Source organism: Gorilla gorilla, chromosome 5 (assembly GCF_029281585.2).
Source record: "Gorilla gorilla gorilla isolate KB3781 chromosome 5, NHGRI_mGorGor1-v2.1_pri, whole genome shotgun sequence".
Classification (NCBI taxonomy): Eukaryota; Metazoa; Chordata; class Mammalia; order Primates; family Hominidae; genus Gorilla; species Gorilla gorilla.
In genome coordinates this window covers 128,292,269-128,312,333 of record NC_073229.2, presented here as the reverse complement: position 1 = coordinate 128,312,333, position 20,065 = coordinate 128,292,269, and the positions used below count along the sequence as shown (strand labels likewise).

Sequence of the window (20,065 nt, the reverse complement as noted above, 5' to 3'; positions counted from 1 at the left end):
ACCAAAATATTTAATATTTATCAAACATTTAAGTTACTTCTATAAATTTTCTTTTCGTGCCTATTGCCACTTATTATTTTGGGGATTTTGTGGTTATCATTTGTATGAGCTCTTCACATAATAAGAACAGTAAACTTTGTCTACCATATTTGGGCAAATGATGTTTCAAAGTTTCTTACTTGAAGAGGTAAAAAAAGATTAAAAATATTATATAACCATATCTATTGAATTTTTCCTTGTGCTTTCTTTCATACCTTTATGCTTAGAAAGTCTATTTACACTCTTATATTAGATATTCAACTATAATGTATTTTAATTTTTTGTGAAGTTTGAATTTAATGACAATCTAGGATATAATTTGGAGCATGACATGAAGCAAGATATTCTTTTCCTTAAATAATAACTTTATATTGCTATCACCATATAATAAATAATTTTTCTTTCTTGCTTAGATATTTGTTTTCTCTTTTGTTTAATATTTATGCTGCTAAATATGTGGAAATGTTGTATTTTGTGGGGAGGGAGGAAGAAGTTATAGTTCAATCCCAGTACAAAGACAATATTTTATCATTTATTCATAGTGTATTTTTATATCTAGAATGTCAATGACTGTCTCATTTTTAATCGTCTTTTCACATTTTCTTTTTAACATCAGTCTTGATTTCCTCCAAATGAAATTTAGGATCACCCTGTTAAATTTCAAATACATTTTGGACTGAAGATTATTAATTCTATGAATTAATATAGGAAAAATTGAATGATCAAAATAATCTGCATGTATAGGATTGTGATATGCTATCTCATGTTATTTAAGAATTGATAGGCCCCACACATTTTTTCAAAGATTATTTGTGGGTATTTTATAGTTTATATTGATATGTTGACTGGAATGTTTTTCCACAATATTTTGTACTTTGTTAGGATTATAAAGGGAAATTATTAATAGTTCATTTGCATCATATATACAGGAGTGCTTTGTTAATGCTAAAATATTTTTTCACTTGATTTTCTTGGGATTTCTAGATATATATAATTAATGTTCTAAATACATATACTTGTTTTATATAAATAATGAAAATAGTTTATGCTTTTTGAGATCCATACATTTTATTTCATCTTCTTGTTTTACTGAACTGCCAAAGGATTTCGGAGCCATTTAAAATATGATAATAGCAAGTTCCTAATGTTAATGAGAATGTTTCTATTGTTTTATTACTGAGTATAATGTTAGTTTTGGTTTAAAGTACACAGTTCTTATTTATGTTATTAAAGTTTTCTTCTTAAATCCTATGCAGTGGAATAAGTAGAATTATGCTCGGGATATCAGGTTTATTCTAATGACATCTCTGCTTCTCATCTATCTCCTTTTTTTCTTTCTATGACAAATAATGAAAATACTACTACTTTAGGAGAGTGCAGTGGCTCATGCCTATAATCCCAGCACTTTGGGAAGCTAATGCAGAAGGATGACTTGAGGCCAGAAGTTCAAGATCAGCCTGAACAACATAGCAAGACCCTGTCTCTACAAAAAAATATTTAAAAATTAGCTGGGCATGGTGGCACACATCTGTAGTCCCATTTATTCAGGAGACTGAGGCAGGAGAATCACATGAGCTCGGGAGGTCAGAGGCTTCAGTGAGCCATCATCACATCACTGTACTCCACACAGGGTGACAGAGTAAGACTGTCTCAAAAAAAAAAAAAAAAAACTACAGAGTTTTCAAAACTTTTATTTTTTTAAATAGCAATATCTAGTTAACAAAAAGAGCCCAAATAGCCAAGTTAATCCTAGACAAAAAGAACAAAGCCAGAGGCATAATATTGCCCTATAGTATAGTTTGAAGTCAGGTTACAGAAACCAAAACAGTGTGGTACTGGTACAAAAACAGACAGATAGACCAGTGGAACACTCTATAGAACCCAGAAATTAGACCACACACCTACAACTATCTGATCTTTGACAAACCTGACAAAAAGAAGCAGTGGGGAAAGGGTCCCTATTCAATGAATGGTACTGGGATAACTGACTAGCTATATGCAGAAAATTAAAACTGGACTCCTTCCTTACACCATATACAAAAATTAAGATGGATAATATGGTTTGGATTTGTACTCCCACCCAAATCTCATGTCAAATTGGAAGAAGGGCCTTGTGGGAGGTGATTAGATCATGGGGACAGATTTCCCCCTTGCTGTTCTCATGATAGTGAATTCTCATGAGATCTGATGGTTTAAAAGTGTGTGACATCTCCCACTCTGCTCTTCCTCTCCTCTGCCATGGTGAGACATGCTTGCTGGCCCCTCACCTTCTGCCATGATTGTAAGATTCCTGAGGTCTCCCAGTCATACTTCTTGTTAAGCCTGCAAAACTGCGAGTCAATAAAACCTCTTTTCTTTATAAATTACCCAGTCTCAAGGTAGTTGTTTATAGCAGTGTAAGAACAAACTAATATAGAAAATTGGTCCTGAGAATGGGGCACTGCTATAAAGATACCGGAAAATGTGGAAATGACTTTGGAACTGAGTTATGGGCAGAGGTTGGAACATTTTGAAAGGCTCTGAAAAAGAGGAAGATGTGGGAAAGTTTGGAACTTCCTAGAGACTTTTTGAATGGTTTTGACCAAAATGTTCAAAGTGATTTGGACAGTGAAGTCCAAGTTGAGGTGATCTCAGATGGAGAGGAGAAACTTATTGGGAACTACGGTAAAGGTCACTTGTGCTATGCTTTTGCAAAGAGACTGGTGGCAGTTGCTAAAGCATAGCACAAGTGACCTTTACTCCAGTTCCCACCAGATCTCTGATGGCCCTAGAGATCTGTGGAACTTTGAACTTCAGAGAGATGGTTTAAGGTATCTGGCAGAAGAAATTTCTAAGCAGAAAAGCACTCAAGATTTGACCTGGATGTTTGTAAAAGTGTACACTCGTGTGAAGAAAGAGATGGTCTGAAATTAGAACTTATATTTAAAAGGGAGGCAGAGCATAAATGTTAGGAGAATTTGTAGCCTGACCATGAGGTAGAAAAGAAAACCCATTTCCTGAGGATAAATTCAAGCCAGCTGCTGAAATTTACATAAGCAAAGAGGACCCAAATATTAATAGCGAAGACAATGGGGAAAAAAATCTGCAAGACACTTCAGAAATCTTCATAGCAGCCCCTCCCATCACAGGCCTGGAGGCATAGGAGGGAAAAATGGTTTCCTGGGCTGGACTCAGAGCCCCACTGCTCTGTGCAGCCTTGGTACATGGCACCTTGCACCCCAGCTGCTCCAGCTCCAGACAGGTCTAAAAGGGACCAAGTTACAGATCAGGCCATTGTTTCAGAGGGTGCAAGCCCTACCTTGGCAGCTTTCAAGTGGTGTTGGGCCTGCGGGTCCACAGAAGGCAAGAGCTGAGGTTTGGGAGCCTCTGCCTAGATATCAGAGGATATATGGAAATGGAAATTTCCATGTGGTGTTGGGCCTGCAGGTGCACAGAAGGCAAGAGCTGAGGTTTGGGAGCTTCTGCCTAGATTTTAGAGGATATATGGAAATGGCTGGAAGTCTAGGCAGAAGACTGCTGCAGGGATGGAACTTTCATGGAGAACCTCTACTAGGGCAGTTCAGAGGGGAAATATAGGGTTGGTTGGAACCCCCACAGAGAGTCCCCACTGGGGCATGGCCTAGTGGAGCTATGAGAAGAGGGCCACCATCCCCCAGACTCCAGAATGCTGTATCCATTGACTGCTTACACTGTGTGTCTGGAAAAACTGCAGACATTCAATACCAGCTCCTGAAAGCAGCCAATGGTGGTGTACCCTGCAAAGCCACAGGGTTAGAGCTGCCCAAGGCCTTGGGAGCATGCACCTTGCATCACTGTTGACTGGATGTGAGACAGGAAGTCAGAGTAGATTTTGGAGCTTTAAGACTTAATGGCTGCCCTGATGGGCTTCAGATCTGCAAGGGGCCTGTAGCCCCTTTGTTTTGGCCAATTTCTCCCATTTGGAATGCAAGCATGCAATGCCTGAACCCTTGTAAACTCAAAATCTGAGACAGGTCTCAGTTAATTTAGAAAGTATATTTTACCAAGATTGAGGACACGCATCCATGACACAGCATCAGGAAGTCCTGACAACATGTGCAAGGTGGTTGGTGCACAGCTTGGTTGTAGACATTTTAGGGAGACATGAGACATCAATCTCATCTATATGTAAGAAGTACATTGGTTCTGTCCAGAAAGACGGGGACAACTCGAAGCAGGGAGGGGGTTTCCAGTCACAGGTCACAGATAGGTGAGAGACAAATGGTTGCATTATTTTGAGTTTCTGATAAGCCTTTCCAATGGAGGCAATTAGAATATGCATCTATCATAGTGAGCAGGGGATGACTTCGAATAGAATAGGAGGCAGGTTTGCCCCGAGGAATTTCCAGTTTGAATTTTACTTTTAGCTTAGTGATTTGGGGTGCCCAAGATATTTTCCTTTTACACCCCCATTGTATCTTGGAAATAACTACCTTGTTTTTTATTTTACCAGCTCATAGATGGAAGGGCTTGTTTTGTCTCAGATGAGACTTTGGAATTTTTGAGTTAATGCTGGAATGAGTTAAGACCTTGGTGACTGTTGGGAAGGCATGACTGGTTTTGAAATGGAAAAGGACATGAGATTTTGGAGAGGCCAGGGGCAGAATGATATGGTTTGAATTTGTGTCCCCACCCAAATCTTATGGCAAATTGGAGGAGGGGCCTGGTAGGAGGTGACTGAATCATGGAGGTGGATTTTCCCCCTGCTGTTCTTGTGATGTTAAATGAGTTCTCACAAGATTTAATCATTTAAAAATGTATAGAATCTCCCCCTTTTCTCTCTTTCCTGCTCCACCGTAGTAAGACATGCTTGCTCCTCTTTCGCCTTCCACCATGATTATAAGTTTTCTGAGGCGTCCCAGTCATACTTCCTGTAAAGCCTGCAGAACGTTGAGTAAATTAAACCTTTTTTCTTCATAAATTACCCAGTGTCAGGTAGTTATTTAGAGCAGTGTGATATGATTTGGCTGTGTCTCCACTCAAATCTCATCTTAAATTATAGCTCCCACAATTCCCATGTTCATGGGAGGGACCCAGTGGGAGGTAATTGAATCATGGGGGCAGAACTTTCCTGTGCTGTTCTTGTGATAGTGAATAAGTCTCATAAGATCTGATGATTTTATAAAAGGGAGTTTCTCTGCACAAACTCTCTCTTGTCTGCCACCATGTAAGATGTTCCTTTTGCCTTCTACCATGATTGTGAGGCTTCCCCAGCCATATGGAGCTGTGAGTCCATTAAAACTCTTTGTATTTATAAATTACTCAGTATCAGGTGTGTCCTTATAAGCAGCATGAAAACAGACTAATACACAGTGTGAGAACACAGTAATACAATGGATTAAAGACTTAAATGTAAAACCCAAACTAAGAAAACCTTGGAAGACAACCTAGGCAATGCCATTCAGGACATGGCATGGGCAAAGATTTCATGATGAAGAAGCAAAAAGCAATTGCAACAAAAGCAAACATTGACAAATGGTATCTAATTAAAATGAAGAGCTTTTGCACAGCAAAAGAACTATCAACAGAGTCAACATACAACCTACAGAATGTGAGAAAATTTTTGCAAACTATGCATCTGACAAAAGTCAAATATTCAGCATCTATAGGGAACTTATACAAATTTACAAGAAAAAAACCCATAAAAAGTGGGCAAAGGACATGAAAAGACACTTTTCAAAGTAAGAAATAATGTGACCAACAATCATATGAAAAAAAGCTCATCACTGATCATTAGAGAAATACAAATCAAAACCACAATGAGATACCATCTCACACCATTCAGAATGTCTATTACTAAAAAGTCAAAACATAACAGAGTCTGGCAAGATTGTGGAGAAAAAGAAATGCTTACACACTGTTGTGGGAGTGTAAATTAGTTCAACCATTGTGAAAGACAGTGTGGCGATTCCTCAAGGCCTAAAGACTGAAATACGATTCGACCCAGAAATCCTACTACTGGATATATACCCAAAGGAATATAAGTCATTCTATTACAAAGACACATGCACATGTGTGTTCATCGCAACACTACTCACAATAGCAAAGACATGGAATCAACCTACATGCCCGTCATTTAGGCTGGATAAATAAAATGTGATACATATATATACCATGGAATACAAGGCATCCGTAAAAAAGAATGAGATCATGTCCTTTGCAGGGACATGGATGGAGCTGTAAGCTATTATCTTTAGAAAACTAACATAGGAACAGAAAACTAAATACCACATGTTTTCACTTATAAGTGGGAGCTAAATGGTAAGAACACATGAATACATAATTGGGGAACAACACACACTGGGGCCTATTGGAAGGTGGAGGGTGAAACAGGGAGAGGATCAGGAAAAATAATTAATGGGTACTAGGCTTAATACCTGAGAGATAAACTAATCTGTACAACAAACCCTCAAGACACAAGTTTACCTGTGTAACAAACCTGCACATATATTCCTGTACTTAAAAGTTAAAGAAATATCTGGTTAATGTTTGATTTATTGCCTACTTGTTGGCTTTTTCATGAACAAATTTTGGGTATTATTAATTTGGCTATTGTTTTGTGAGAATAAATTTCATTAAAAATTTCAAGTATATAGAGTATTAGTTCATCTTATTTAATTGGAGAACTTACAGCTATATCTTATTTTTCCAATTATATTTGCATATAAGTTTTTAACTATATTTTGCAAAAATTTAATATTCATATATTTTGCAATTAGCTTTTGCATTTATTTATCAATTCTTTGATATGCATTTATGTCAAGACTTTTATCAGTGCTTTTTATCTATTCATGAATAATTTCCACTTTTAATTTTAGTATGTGTGGGCTATTTTTGCAGCACCATATCCCCAGTGTCTACAATAAGTCTTCACCTAGTAGATGTCAATGTATATTGATTATATAAATAAATTGCATTTCTTAGATTTTGAGAAAATACATTTGAATTAAATATTTCATTGAATAATGAAATCATGCCAAGTGCTTAAAATTACTTTGGGTCTCAACGCTTGCTTGGCTATACATGTAATATGCTGATTAGTTGTGTGGTAGATTTCATCTTCTAAATATGTTATGCTTTTGATTATACATTTTACCCAAATGTATAATGTATAGTTTTTAAGAGTGTTTCAAATTCCTAAACCGTTTTTGTTTCAACTTTCATTAGTAATTTAAAATTACAGAACATTTGGGTTTGAGAATTAATAGTATTAAATATGTGGCCTAATATATGATTCATTTTTATAAATATTTCATATATGCTTACAGTAAATTGCTCTAAGAAATAGGGTTTTCTCATTATAATGATTTAGTATTATTTGAAAATGACTTATATTAGTAAAAAATGTATATCATAAACAAGGGAAACCAATAAAATAATTTTGATGAATTATTATTGATGCTCTGTGAGATGAGATGAAATAAAATCATAGAAAATGCTCAATTAAGCCAGGCACAGTGGCTCACACCTGTAATCCTAGCACTTTGGGAGGCTGAGGTGGTGGATCACTTGAGACCAGGAGTTTGAGATCAGCCTGGCCAACATGGTGATACCCTGTCTCTACAAAAAATACAAAAATTAGCCAGGTGTGGTGACACATGCCTGTAATTCCGGCTACTTAGGAGGCTGAGGCAGGAGAATTGCTTGAACCTGGGAGGTGGAGGTTGCAGTGAACCAAGATTATGTCACTTTACTCCAACCTGGGTGACAGAATGAGACCCTGTCTCAAAAAAGAAATAAAATAAAATAAAATAAAATGCTCAATTAAAATCTCAGAAGACAGAACAACAAGGAAGAAAAATAAAGAACAAATGAAATAAAGCAGTTATAAACATGGTAGATATTCATTCAGTTATATCAATATAAACATTAAATATGAATGGTCTAAACATTAATTAAAAGAGTTTGTGATAGTGGATTAAAAATTTAAGACCCAACTATATATTGTCTATAAAAATTTCACTTTACATATAAATCCCAGATACATTAAAAAAAAGGGATGGAGAGAGGTATAATATGCTAACACTAGTCAAAGAAAGCTGGAACAGGTTATTAAATTTAGACAGAGCTGATTTCAGAACAAGAACGTGTTTTAGTTACCTTCTATCACCCTGTTGGTGAGAGGGGGGATTACCAACCTGGAGTTATGTGAATGGCATCCAACACTGGACAGATAAACATTACAGCAGTTTATTAGTCAAATGTATTCACAGCCTGGGGGAGGAGGACACGCATACCATACCAGACAACGTGGGGTTTACACAGAGAAGCAGAGTGAAAAACCAGAGGCTGTTGGATGCAGGCTCTGTAGTATGAAAAGAATGGATGTCACCTAGTTCCCATAGGAGGTTGTGTTGAGCTTGTTTGAGTAATTCTGTTAGCTGGCAGGAAACTAATACTCGCTGCTCAGGGATAAGCAGGAACTGTGCTTATTCCCCAAGATAAGGGTTGTTTGGCTGTAAGGACCTTATCTGTGGAAGCATAATAGGGAGGTGAACTTGTGGTTAGGCCTTTTTGTGGCCCTTCTGATTTTACCAGATGTTAAGACAGCACATAATGTTGGCCCTTAACTTCTGGCCTTACCCCATAGAAAGTATCTGGGTCAAAGAGAGTGTTAACATAATGACAAAGAGGTCAATTTCTGTAAGAACACCCAACAATCTTAAATATGTAGGAACCTAACAAACAGAGCATCAAAATACTTGAAGCAAAATCTGATGGAACTGTGAAAGGAGAAATAGATAAATCCCCTCTTACAGTTGAAGTCTTCAACATCCGTCTGTCAGTGATGGATTAAATCAAGCAGGCAGGAAAACAGTAAGGCTATATGTGACCTGAATAGCAATATCATACACTTTGATCTAATTGACATTTATAGAATACTTCATGCATTTACAGGCATACCTCAAAGATATTGTGGGTTCAGTTTCAGATCGCCACAATAAAATAAATATTACAATAAAATAAGTCACACAAATGCATGGTTTCCCTGTGCATATAAAATTTATGTGTACGCTATGCTGTGGTCTACATCATTGCCAAAAATGCTAACAATCACCTGACACTTCAGCAAGTTGTAATAGTTTTTCTGGTGGAGGGTCTTACCTCCATATTGATGGCTGCTTACTGACATGGATGGTGGTTGCCGAAGGTTCCAGTGGCTATGGCCATTTCTTAAAGCAACAATGAAATTTGCTTCATCAATTGACTTTCTTTCATGAAAGATTCCTCTGTAGCATGGACAGCTGTTTGATAGCATTTTACCCACAGGAGAACTTCTTTCAATTTTGAAGTCAATTTTCTCAAACCCTGCTGCTACTTTTTCAACTCAGTTTATGTACTATTCAAATTCCTTTGTTGTCATTTCAGGAATTTCTACAGCATCTTCACCGGCAGTAGATGCTATCTCAAGAAACCGCTTTCTTTGCTGATTCATTAGAAACAGCTCGTCATTCATTCAAGGGTGATCATGAGATTGCAACAATTTAGTCACGTCTTCAGGCTCCATTTCAAATTTAGATATCTTGCTGTTTCTACTATACCTGCAGGTACTTCCTCCACTGAATTCTTAAATATCTCAAAGTCATCCATGAGGGCTGGCATCAACTTCTTTCAAACTCCTGTTTATATTGATATTTTGACCTCCTCCAATGAATCACAATTATTCTTAATAGCATCTGAAATGCTAAATTCTTTCCAGAAGGTTTTCAATTAACTTTACTCAGATCCATCTAGAGGAATCACTATGGTAGCTATAGCCTTGCAAAATATATTTCTTAAATAATAAGACTTGAAGGTAGAAATTATTTATTCATTCATAGAGTACAGATGTTATATGATGTTGTATCAATGGGTGTTGTATTAGCAGGCATGTGAACAACACTCATCTCCTTGTATGTTTCCATCAGAGCTCTTGGGTGACTAGGTGCTTTGTTAATAAGCAGTAATATTTTGAGAGTATTTTTTTTTCTGAGCAGTAGGTCTCAACAGTGGGCTTAAAATATACATATACAGTAAGCTATTCTGTAAACAGATGTGCTGTCATGCAGGTATTATTGTTCCGTTTATAGAGCATAGATTTAGCATAAGTTTTAAGGGGCCCTAGAATTTTTAGAATGGTAGATGTGCATTGGCTTCAACTTAAAGTCACCAGCTGCATTAACCCCTAACAAAAGAGCCTTTTGAGTAATTTTGATACCAGGCATTGACTTCTCTCTAGCTATGTAAAGTCCTAGATGACACCGTCTTCCAATATAAGGATGTTTTGTCTACATTGAAAATCCATTGTTTAGTGCAGCTACCCTCATCAATTATCTTAGATCTTCTAGATAATTTGCTGCAGCTTTTAGATCATCATTTGCTGTTTTATCTTGCACTTTCATGGAGATGCCTTCTTTCCTTAAACCTCATGAACCAGCCTCTGCTAGTTTTAAACTTCCCCTCTGCAGCCCCTTCACCTCTCTCAGCCTTCACGGAATCAAAGAGAGTTAGGGCCTGTGCTAGATTAGGCTTCAGCTTAAGGGAATTTTGTGGTTGGTTTGATCTTTTATCCAGACCACTCAAGCTTTCTCCATATCAGCAAGAAGACTGTGTCAATTTTTTACCATGCATTTGTTCACTGCAATAATATTTTTAATTCTCTTCAAGTTTTCGTTTGCATTTACAATCTGGATAATTCTTTGGCAGAAGAGGCCTGGCTTTCAGCCTATCTCAGCTTTCAACACATCTTCTTCACTATGCCTAATAATTTCTAGTTTTGGTTTAAAGTGAGAGATGTGAGACTCTTCTTTCACTTGAATAGTTAGAGGCCATTTTCGTTTCTTAATTGGTCTAATTTAAATATTGTTGTGTCTCAGCAAATAGGGAGACTGAGGAGAAGATGAGATATCAGAAATTGATGAAGCAGTTGGAACACATACAACATTTATCAATTGAGTTTGGCCATATGATATGGGTGCAGTTCTTGGTGCCCAAAGCCGATCATAATAGTGACATTTAAAAGCACTGATCACAGATCACAATAATAGATATAATATTAATGAGTCCAGGCATGGTGGCTCATGCCTGTAATCCCAGCACTTTGGGAGGCTGAGGTGGATGGATTACCTGAGGTCAGGAGTTTGAGACCAGCCTGACCAATAAGATGAAACTCCGTGTCTACTAAAAATACAAAAATTAGCTGGGCGTGGTGGTGGTGCCTATAGTCCCGGCTGCTCAAGAGGCTGAGACAGGAGAATCGCTTGAACCAGGGAGGCAGAGGTTGCAGTGAGCTGAGATTGCGCCAATGCACTCCAGCCTGGGCGACAGAGTGAGACTCCGTCTCAATAACATAACAGTAATAATAATGAGAAAGTCCAAATAATTGTGAGAATTCTCAAAATGCACATAAAGACATTAAATGAGAAAATGCTTTTGGTAAAATTGTGCCTATAGACTTATTCAATGCAGGGTTGCCACAAACCTTCAATTTGTAAAAAATGCGATATATTCAAAGAACAATAAAGTGAAGTACAATAAGATAAGTTATGCCTTTATATAACTTATGGAAAAGGCAAAATTCTAAAGATAGTACATCATTATTTGTTCAGGGATTCAGTGATGAAGAGAGAAAATTTAGAGCACTGAAACTATTCTGTAAGCCATATTAATGGTGGATACATGACACTTCATTTGTCTAACCCACATAATTTTACAAAACAAAGAATAAAGCTTGATGTATGAAATTTAAAAAATCGTCTAGGATGATGTGGCACTCAATGGAACGCACAGTGTGTCAAAGGAATCTAACTATATTACAAATGTATGAAATAAACTCACCAAAGAGGATATGTGAACAAAGTGTTGACATAAGAAATGAGTGCAGTCTGTTAGGATAAAGGCAAAGGTATTGTATATAAGCACATTCCCCAGTTGACAAAATTGCTTCCCATGAGGGTATGGGATAGCATTTCAGAAACCACTGTACGTACTTATTTTCCGGAATTCAACAATAGTCACTGGTAGATAGTGGGAGCCATGTTTCTCATTGTTGGGATGGAGGATTATAGACAAGCAAGGAGAAGAGGCTGGAGCTGGAGACATTGGAATGACATCATGTTCATTTTTATATAGACACAAATAGTTACATATGAAAATATTTACAGATATGTATATATACATGGGTTGGTATGCACACATAAATTTCTCACAGCTGAGGTCAAAGAAACAATTATGTCCCAGTAGCAATTAGCACACTCATAACTCAGATCTTGGTTTCTAATAGTCTTCTCCAGTAAAACGAATCAGGGTCTTTAGGACAATGGCTGATTCTAGGACTGGCACAGGAAATATACAAGATGTGTGCAGATCATCCTGAATGTCTCAAAAGTATGGAGTACTAAAATAAAAAAATAGGCAAAGATGCAGGTATGTCGAAGTGAAATTGAAGCCAAATAATAGGGCTTCCAATGGCCAAATACAAATAATTCTGAGCGACAAAACACATAAACATCACTGTATTATAGCTCACATTATAAAATATTCACAAATCTATAATGATATAAACGATTGTATAAATAAATTAATTGTGAGAACAAACACATAGCCCAGGCAGAATTCCAAATAGTTTATACAGCTATTCTGCTCTCAGGAGATTGAGCATAACCTTCTATTTTTTAAGGACAGGCTGTGCTTAGTGACTTTGTTCTGAAGAATATAGCATGGGAAGGTGAAAAAGTAACTTTATTGTGGAGGCGTCTACAAACACTACCTCAGCCAGGTGATGAAAATTAACATCCATAAAGATAAGTCATATTGGTAGTTTGTATCCTTGATATGATGTGGTAAGAATGGCACTTAATCTTTGAGGTGCTCCTTCCAAAAATCTAAAACCCTAGTCTAATAAAAATTAACAGAAAGACCCAATTAATGGATATTCTATAAAATAGCTGACCAGTACTCCTTAAAACTGTCAAGTCTTAAGAGAAATTCTGACAAACTGTCACAGCTAAGAGGTGCCTAAAGAGGCATGATGACTAAACATGATGTGCTGTGTTGGATGGAATCATGGAAGAGAAAAAGGACATTCATTAAAAAATCTGAGTAAAGTACTGACTTAATTAATAAAGTATCAATATTGATTCATTAATCGTGACACATGGACCATGCTAATATAAGATATTAATAATGGAGAGACATGGGTTTTGGGTATAAGGGAACTCTCTGTACTATCTTTGTAATTTTTCTATAAAACTAAATATATTCTTAAAAATATTAAAGATAATCCTGTTCTTAAGGGTGACTGTTAAATGACACTCTTATTTCCCACTAATGATAAGAAAAATATAAAACAAAGGTGTGGCAGGTGAAGGCCATGTTATGATTTTAATTTCCAATAACAGCTATTTTCAGGGATATAAATTAGTGTGAGAAGATAGAGGTCCTGCCTTTAGAAACCTAAGAAGAGCTGATTTTCTCACCTTGCTCTAGTTTATAGCTTGAGGCACTGCTGGTGAGAGTCTGATGCTAATTGGGTTTCTTCCTTTTGAGGGCAAGGGTAGCAGTGACAGGGATCCTGGCAATTTCAACTGGACACATCAGGTTTTTCTGTTTTTCTTAGAACGAAGGAATATTCCATCCTGTAAGCTTATAACATTAATCTATCTGAGGCCTCATTAAAATATTATTATGTAGAACCAAATATTTATTCAGGTTAAAGTAAGTTCCCTTTTTATTTTTTTAAAATAAACACCTCTTTTGCATTTGGTCCTTTTTTCTTTCTTCAACTCCTATTCTGAAGCTGTTTCCTGGCTCTGTAGTTTAAGTCTTTCATTGCATATCATGCCTATCTCTTTTGTCTATATTTTGAGATATGCTTTCCATTTAATCTTCTAGTCAATCTCTTTCTTTCCTAACATGTTCTGCTTCCTTTGGAAAAATCTAGGTCCTTTCCTGGGCCTCCTCACCCAGTCTCCTGAAAGTTGCTTAGCAGACTAACGAACAAACTCTCATGCTGTTCTCTCCTGTAGAGATCACAGAAAAGCCTGGACCCTCAGATGTGTCCTCAAGCTCAGCAAACCTACATCGGCAGCTGCTCTTATACTCAAAGAAGCTAGATAGGAAAGCAAGAAGGCAAAAGGACTAGAGGAGAATTTTTTTTTCACATTTGCCCACAGGAGTAAGAGTTAGATAAATTTCAAAAGACCAAAACTAGACACCCGAGAATGTCAGAATATAAGATTCTGTGGTATGTAACATGAGTATGTTTTAAATATTTTAAAGTAATACAGAATATAAGCAAAATTGGAATGGAAAAATAAGATACCATGAAAAATGACCAGGCATGTTTAAGAACCAAGTAATGCTTTTACAAATGAAAAGAATAATTATGTAAATAAAATGTTAATGAAAGTTTTCAACAAGCAGTGCTAGACCAACTGAATAATTGTCTTGAAAAAACTCCATCATAGAAGATCTTAATTTGAGGCTTATAGGCCCAAATGTAAATGCTAACACAATAAAGTTTATAGAAGAAAATGTTGAACAGTATTTTCTCAGTCTTCTAGGCAAAAATTCTTTAGATATAACATAAAAATGACCAACTATAAAATAATATATGGGATTTAATCAAAATTAAACTCTGGTCATTAAAAAATATCTTTAATATATTTCAAATGGACAGACTGAGATAGAGTATTTGCAATACACACATCTGATGAAAAACTTGCATCCAGAATGTATAAAGAAAGCTTACAGATGAATAATAAGACAAATGACTCGATTTAAAATGGGCAAAATATGTGAACACTTTACAAATGTGTACACATACCCCCTTCACCTGCCTCACCCCTCAGTGCCCACCTTATCACCAAGTACAAGATAAGGTGCTCAAAATCAATAATCATAAGAGAATTGCAAATAACATTGCTATGATCTGAATGTGTCCTTCAGAATTCATATGTTGAAACTTAATGGGCAATGTGATAGTATTATGAAGGTGGGGCCTTTAGGAGATAATTAAGTCATGAGGGTAGAGCCTTCCTGAATGGGATTGTGACCATGTAAAAGAAGTCGAAGAGAGTGCCCTAGCCACCCCTTCCCTTCCTTTCCTTCTGTCATGTGAAGACACAGCATTTGTTCCTGTCAGAGGACATAGCAACAAGGCACCATCTTGACAGGAGTGAGACTCCACCAGACACTGAATTTTCCAGGGCCTTGATCTTAGACTTTTCTGCTTCCAGAACTGTGAGAAATAAATATCTCTTCTTCATAAGTTATCCAGTCTCAGGTATTTGGTTATAGCAGGACAAATGAACGAAGACAAAAACCATAAAGGAATATGACTATATTCTCTAAAATCATTAAAAAGACTGACAACACCAGTGTTAGCATATGTGGCAACTGAGATAGCCATACACTGTTGGTAGGAATATAAAATTTTAAAGCATTTTGAAGATCAATTTGGCAGTTTCTTATAAAAGGAAGCATATACTAACAATTTTACTCCTAGGTATTTACCTAAAAGTAATGAAAGCATATGACCCAAAAGGAATCATACAAAACCTTTTATAGTAGTTCCATTGACAATAGCCAAAACATATTTGCAACCTAAATGTCCATCAAAGCAATGGATTCAAAATTTGGATATGGTCATACATACTACTCAGCTAGGAAAAATCATATAAATTAATGTGTCAAAAATCACAGTAGATACAAATGTACTAAACTTGCTGTGTATATATAAATATTTTCATGTTGAATGAAAAATTGCCCAGTGTTACATTGCTTATAACATGTTACTCATTAGGATTAGGTTTAGCTGTCAGTAACAATAGCAACAACAAAATAATAATGTAGAAGACTATTTTCTCATCGTAAAGGAGTTCAGCGATGATATGTCCAGTCAGTCCAGGAAAGGATACTCACTTCACCATCATCACAGAGCAAGGTACTTTCATTTTGCTCATCTATTATATTAATTGTCCCACAGCATTTGCAAACATGGCTGCTCCAGCTACAGACATTAGGTCTACATTCCAGCCAACAAGAAAGAAGATTTGAAGAAGGCAATATACCATCTCTTTAAGAACTGATTGAGGGAGCAAGATGGCCAAATATAAGCCTCCACTGATCATCCTTCCCACAGGAATACTAAATGGAACAAATATCCACATTAAAAAAACACCTTCAATCTGGGCATGGTGGCTCACACCTGTAATCCCTGCACTTTGGGAGGCTGAGGTGGGAGGATCACCTGAGGTCAATAGTTCCAGACCAGCCTGGCCAACATGGCGAAACCCTGTCTCTACTAAAAATACAAAAAAAAAAAAAAAAAAAAAATCAAACAAAACAAAATACCAATTAGCCAGGCGTGCTGGCGGGCACCTGTAATCTTGGCTACTCGGGAGGCAGGAGAATCGCTTGAACCAGGAGGCGGAGGTTGCAGTGAGCTGAGATAGCACCACTGCACTCCAGCCTGGGTGACAGAGCGAAACTCTGTCTCAAAAAACAAACAAAAAAACAAACAACACCTTCATAAAAACCCCAGGTCAGGTGAGTAATCACATACTTGGTTTTAACTTCATAACACTGAAAGAGTCACTGAAGAGAATAGGGAAGACACTCTTTAATTGTTGCCACTACCACCCTCCCCCCATCCCCTGGGAGAAGCTGTGTGGTGCATAGAATTTCTGTGCTTTGGAGAGACAGAGTGCAGTGATTGTGGAATCTTGCATTGGAATCCAATGCTGCCTGTCACAGTGCTAAGCAACACAGGGCAGAACTCAGCTGCTGCCCATGGAGAAAGCATTTAGACCAGCCCTAGTCAGAGGAAAATTGCCCATTCCAGTGGTTGGAACCTGAGTTCTGGCAAGTCTTGCCACCATGTGCTAAGGTGTTCTGGGATCCTAAATAAACATGAAAATCAGTTTAGGCCACAAGGACTGCAATTCCTGGGAAAGTCCTGATCCTGTTGTGCTGGGATTGGAGCTAGTGGACTTGGGAGGAATGTGGCCTACTGAGACACCAGCCAGAGTGGCTAAGGGAGTGCTTGTGCCACCTCTCCCACCACTCCAGACAGCATAGCTCACAGCTCTGGGAGAGACTACTTCCCTCTGCATGAGGAAAGGAGAGGGAAGAGTAAAGAGGACTTTGTCTTACGATGTAGAAACTAGCTCAGTCACAGTAGGTTAGGACACCAGGCAGAGTCCTGTGGCCCCCTTTCCAAGCCCTAGCTCCTCGACAGCATTTCTGGACACACTCTGGGCCAGAAGAGAACTTGATGCCTCCAAGGGAAGGGCCCAGTCCTGGTGGGATTCATTACATGCTGACTAAAGAACTGTTTGGCTTTGAATAATCAGCAACAGTACCCAGGCAGTACTCACCATGGGCCTTGGGTAAGACTCACAGGCATGCTGGCTTCAGGTGTGACCCAGAACATTCCTAGCTGTGGTGGCAATCGGGAGGGAATCCTTCTGCTCGTGAAAAGGAGAGGGAAGAATAAAGGGGATTTTGTCTTGCAGCTTAGGTACTAGCTCAGCCACAGTGGGGTAGAACACCAAGTGGGCTCTTGCAGTCCCTGATTACAGGCCTTGGCTCTTAGCATTTCTGGACCTGCCCTGGGACAGAGGGAAGCCCACTACTCTGAAGGGAGAGTCGCAGACCTTGTAGCATTCACCATAAGCTGACTGAAGAGCCCTCAGGCCTTGAATGAACATCTGTGGTAGCCAGATAGTACTCACCGTGGTACTGGGGTAGTAGTGGCCATGGAAGGATACTCATCTGCTTGCGGAATGAGGAGGCAAGAGTGGGAAAGACTTTGTCTTTTGTCTTGGGTGCCAGCTTAACTGCAGTAGAACAGAGCATTAGGTAGATTTTTATCTAACTCCAAGTCCTGGCTTCTGGATGATATCTCTGAGCCCACTTGGGACTGGGGTTGGTGGGGGACTCACTGTCCTGAAAGGATGGACATAAGCCTGTGTGGCTTTACCACCTGCTGATTATAGAGTATAATGCACATATGGTTGCAATGACTAAAACTTAGATCATAACATGCAAGTCTTCTTGAATACCTGGAAACTCTTTCCAAGAAGGATGGGTACAAACAAGTGCAGACTATGAAGTCTACAATAAATACTTAACTTTGCAATGTATAGACACGAATGAACATCCACAATCATCAAGACCATCCAGAAAACTTGACCTCACCAAATGAGCTAACTAGGCACCAATGATCAAACTTGGAAGGACAGAGATATGTGACCCTTCAGACAGAGAATTCAATATAGCTGTTTCAGGAAGCTCAACTAAACTTAAGATAACACAGAGAAGGAATTCAAAATTCTATCAGATAAATTTAGCAAGGAGGTTAACTTAAAAGAATCAAGCAGAAATTTAGTAGCTGAAAAATGAAATTGAAACACTGAAAATGCACCTGAGGCTCTTAACAACATAATTAATCAAACAGAAATAATTAGTGAGATTGAAGATTATTTGAAAATACACCGAGGAGACAGAAAAATAATAATAAAGCATGAAACATACCTAAAAAGTCTGAAAATAGCTTCAAAACGGTAAATCTGAGAATGATTGGTCTTAAAGAGAATGTAAAGAAAGAGATAGGGGTAGAAAGTTTATTCAAATGGATAAAAACAGACATCCTCCCAAACCTAGAAAAGATATTAATATCTATGTACAAGAAGGATATAGAACACCAAGCAGATTTAACACAAAAAAGACTACTTCAAGACATTTAATAATCAAACTTCCAACTATCAAGGACAAAAAAGGATCCTAAAGTCAGCAAAATAAAAGAAACAACATACAGTGGAACTCTGATACACCTGGCAGCAAACTTCTCAGTGGAAACCCTACAGACCAGGAGAGAGTGGCATGGCATACTTAACGTGCTGAAGGAAAAAAAAAATGTTTATCCCAGCATAGTATATTCAGTGAAAATATCCTTCAGACATGAAGGAGAAATATTATCTCAGACAAGCAAAAATTGAGGAAATTCATCAAGACCAGACTTGTCCTATAAGAAATGCTAACGGGAGATTTTCAAAGTGAAAGAAAAGGACATTAATGAACAATAAAAAACCATCTGAAGGTATAAAACTTACTGGCAACAGTAAGTATACAGAAAAACACAGAATCTTATAAAACTTATGGTGGTAAACTCATATTGAGTAGAAAGACTGAAAGATAAAATGATCAAAAATAATAACTACAACAACATCTCAAGACATAGTACACTAAGATATAAATAGAAACAAGAAGTGGGTGTATGAAGTTAAACAAGGTAGATATTTCCAAGATCCAATGGGGATTCAGGCATTGGGTAAATTCTCCCATTCCAATTAGCCAAAAAAAGGGGCTACAGGCCCTTTGCAAGTCTGAAACCCAGCAGGGTAGTCATTAAATCTTAAAGCTCCCAAATAACCTTCTTTGACTCCGTATCTCAAAGCAAGGACATACTGATGCAAGGGGTGGGCACTTATTGCCTTGGGCCACTCTGTCGTTGTGGCTCTGCAGGGTACAGCCCCCACAGCTGCCTTCAAGGGCTGACATTGAAGGCCTGTGGCTTTTCCAGGTGCATGATGAACCTGGAATGGTGGATCTGGAATGCACCAGAATGGTGGATCTACCATTCTGGGATCTGAAAAGCAGTGGCCCTCTTCTCACAACTCCACTAGGCAGTTCCCCAGTGAGGGCTCTGCGGGGGGCGGGGGCTCTAACCCCACATTTCCCCTCTGTACTGCCCTAGGAGAGGTTCTCCATGAAATCTCCATCCCTGCAGCAGCCTTCTGCCTTGACATCCACGCATTTTCATACATCCCCTGAAATCTAGATGGAGGCTCCCAAATCTCAGCTGTTGCCTTCGGTGCATCTGTAGGCCCAACATCACATGGAAGCTGCCAAGACTTGGGGCTTGCACCCTCTGAGGCAATGGCCTGAGCTGTACCTTGTCTCCTGTTAACCACAGCTGGAGCTGGAGTGGCTGGGACTGGGGGCACCATGTCCCAAGGCTGCA

At 38.1% G+C, this 20,065-nt stretch overlaps 1 long non-coding RNA gene across 1 annotated transcript in view; it reads left to right on the top strand.

Annotated features, from left to right (window-relative positions):
- The window catches only part of LOC129534278 (uncharacterized), a 324,928-nt gene extending 306,401 nt beyond the window's left edge, over positions 1-18,527 (top strand). Inside the window, exons 8-9 of the long non-coding RNA XR_010134120.1 lie at positions 9,427-9,605; positions 14,064-18,527. This is a non-coding gene — a long non-coding RNA (uncharacterized lncRNA). The remainder of the gene's footprint in view (positions 1-9,426; positions 9,606-14,063) is intronic.
- The last annotated feature ends 1,538 nt before the right edge of the window (positions 18,528-20,065 follow it).